This window comes from Puntigrus tetrazona, chromosome 10 (genome assembly GCF_018831695.1).
Source record: "Puntigrus tetrazona isolate hp1 chromosome 10, ASM1883169v1, whole genome shotgun sequence".
Lineage (NCBI taxonomy): Eukaryota > Metazoa > Chordata > Actinopteri > Cypriniformes > Cyprinidae > Puntigrus > Puntigrus tetrazona.
Genome location: NC_056708.1, coordinates 656,443 through 659,352, shown reverse-complemented (window position 1 = coordinate 659,352; position 2,910 = coordinate 656,443).

Below are 2,910 nucleotides of genomic sequence, written 5' to 3'. Positions count from 1 at the left end.
TATATTTATCAGATATTTTAAACCTTTGTGTTCTTTTCAAATACTTTTTGTTCTTGTTGTTGTGGATCACTTCACATCTGCTCGGTTTGATTTTAAATACATAAAAGCTCCCGTGAAAAAATGTTGCTAAACAATTAATAATAGACAGCCATTTGCTATTACTATGGAAGTCAATGGCTACCGTCAAAAGTTACCGTTCCCTTCTAACCAGAAGTAATGCATTACTTTTCAATTTGTAATATAACGTCTGTGTTACTTTTTCAAATAAGTAAGTGGAGAGGCGCTTCCTTCAGATGAATGCTTTTTAATAGAAAAAATTAACTTTTTTCTTTTCAATATAAAAAAAAAGCCCAGCTCCGGTGACAAAAAGCCATGCAAAAGAAATAAAAGCTAAATGACTAAACATAATACCTTTCCAAAGAGTGCTTTTTATGGCGTAACACAATATTGTAATGCCTTACTTTTAAAGGGAGCTTTCTTTAACGGCAGCCATTGACTGCAATCCTGTGAAAGTTAACGGCTCCTGACGACCGATTGGTTTCATTACCTTCTTTTGTTTTCAACAAAACTAAGAAAATCACTGAGGTTTCCCTTTAAGACCAGACACACTTACACAGCTAGCACAACTAGCAGCATGCTAATTAGTATAACTGAGCCAAAAGAAAAATACTGCACCGAATCAGTGAGTCGTTTTTGGACAAACTTGTTGGAAAAGTAGTTTGTTACTAGACCTGCTCATATCTGAAAACAATATCCCTCTACTGGAGAACTCCTTTGATCTGATGATAGCAGAAGTCACGAGTTCATGGAGTCAGACACAAACTGTGTGAGGTTTTGTTGATTAAGGTGGGAAATGTGAAGGCATTTGTAGATTAAACCGTTAATAATTGCTGTTTGTGAGCAGGGGAGTTCACGTTTAATCCCGAGGAGCTCCATTTGCGTGTTTCCTCTGGTGAGAGTTTCCTCACCGCGCTCGGGATCGAAAGCCTAGATAAGCATTTGCCGCGGCGCTCCGCGAGTCTGGATTTAACGACCTGTTGAAAAGCTCGGATGCTAATCAGGCAGACTTAGCACCGCTGCGTTTCAGCTTCCGCTCGAGACGTCCGAGACGGCTGGCCTTCTGTCCACGTGTCTCCTTACAGAGCAGTCCGGCCCAATTAAACCCGCTGAAAGATGAGATCCGCGTGGAAGCGGCTAGCGGCTAGTGGCTAGCGGCTAGCGGTCGGCTGTGTTTATATAACTCTCTCTTATCTCCTGGCCCCAGAGATCTCTGGAGAAAGCCGAGGGTGTTTTGTCCCTGCGGTGTGTCTCCGTGGATCGGTTTCCTCCTCTCCTTACGCCGGGACATCGCTCTCTGAGCTAAAACGCCGTGCCACATTAAAGCGTAGGAAGCTAGCACTCAGCGTCGAGCTTGGATTTAATCACAGCCCGTTTTAAAATCAGACGCATGCATTGAAGTGAGTCCAAACGTGCGGCTTGGGCCGGAAGAGCCGTCTCCAGCAGAACATGTAGAGCTTGTGGGAGACTCCTCCAGCATTTGACCTTAGAAATGACTCTTTATTGCTCGTCTGTGATGGCCATTGTTCGGAGAGGAAAGGTCGCTTCTGATGTAAAGACCTGGCACATGTCAGGAGGGATGTCCTCGTCTATTGTTGCTAAATCTGAGCATCGTTCTGACAAACAGCCCTGTAATGTGCCAGCGATTATTTACCATTAGTATATTTGCTGTTTAGTTCATTTTCGAAATAAATTAAGGATGCATTAAACTGACGTGTTGTAAATAAATGCTGCCCTTTGATTAACCCTTGAAAAAAAATGATGGTTTCAAAAAATTATATATGTAATAGAATTATATTTGAGCAGCAAATCTGCATATTAAAATTGCAGTGAATGGGTGCCGTCAGGATCAGAGTCTAAACAGCTGATAAAAACAGCACAAATTATAAACCATTCCACCTATAAATATGAGTCCATAATGTTGCTTTCTCCCGTGAAAAGTATATGCACGAATCAGTTAAGTGAATATATTCTGATTCATTCATGTTCTACTGTAGTTTTGATCAAATCTATATTTGAACAGTATAGGGCGTAATGTAAATAACGTACATGTAGTAATCTTATTCAGTTTGGAAACGATTAAACAAGAAGTTGTGTATTGTTGCTCTTTTGCTGATTCTGATTCATATCGTCCTCGTTTGTGGAAAATAAAATGGTCTAAATAACCCACTGAAATGTAATGGTGATACGCGGCACGTTTGGATCAGGATCACTCAGGACACACACGAATGTCGTCGTCTCCTGAAATAGCTCTTGTTTGTTCAAGATACTCGGGCACAAAAGCAGGGGCACAGATTTCCACAGCGATCTTCATTTAGAGCACAATGGCTCCCGAGACACTGGTTTCTGGGATCTGGGCTCTCAGGATGTGGCCTGTGTTTGTGTTTCTCTCATTATTGATAAAGCTCTTCCTGAAAATGGTCTGGACTGAACGAGATTCTTCTTGAGGCGTTGCTTTCTTTGGAACACCATAGATGCTTGAAAGTGTCCTTTAAACAAGCAGAACTGAAGATGTGTCTGTTTCCTCGCGGTTCCTCTGCAGTGAATGGGTGCCGTCGGAACGAGAGTCAACACATCACAATAATCCTCGGTCCATCAGGTAATGTCTGGAGAAGCGAGAAGCATCTGACGGCACCCATTCACTGTAGAGGATCCACATCGACATGAACTGACAGAAATAGTGGCATAACTATCACCACAACAAATCTGTTCAAGCATAGTTTCTTTAAAAATAAAACCAAAAATCAAGTTAGCGATAAGGCAAAATAGAAGTGAATGGGGCCATTTTTATTTTAGTTTGAGGTTCCTTACATTTTAACTGCCCTTTATTTCTAAAATGGAATTAAACATCAC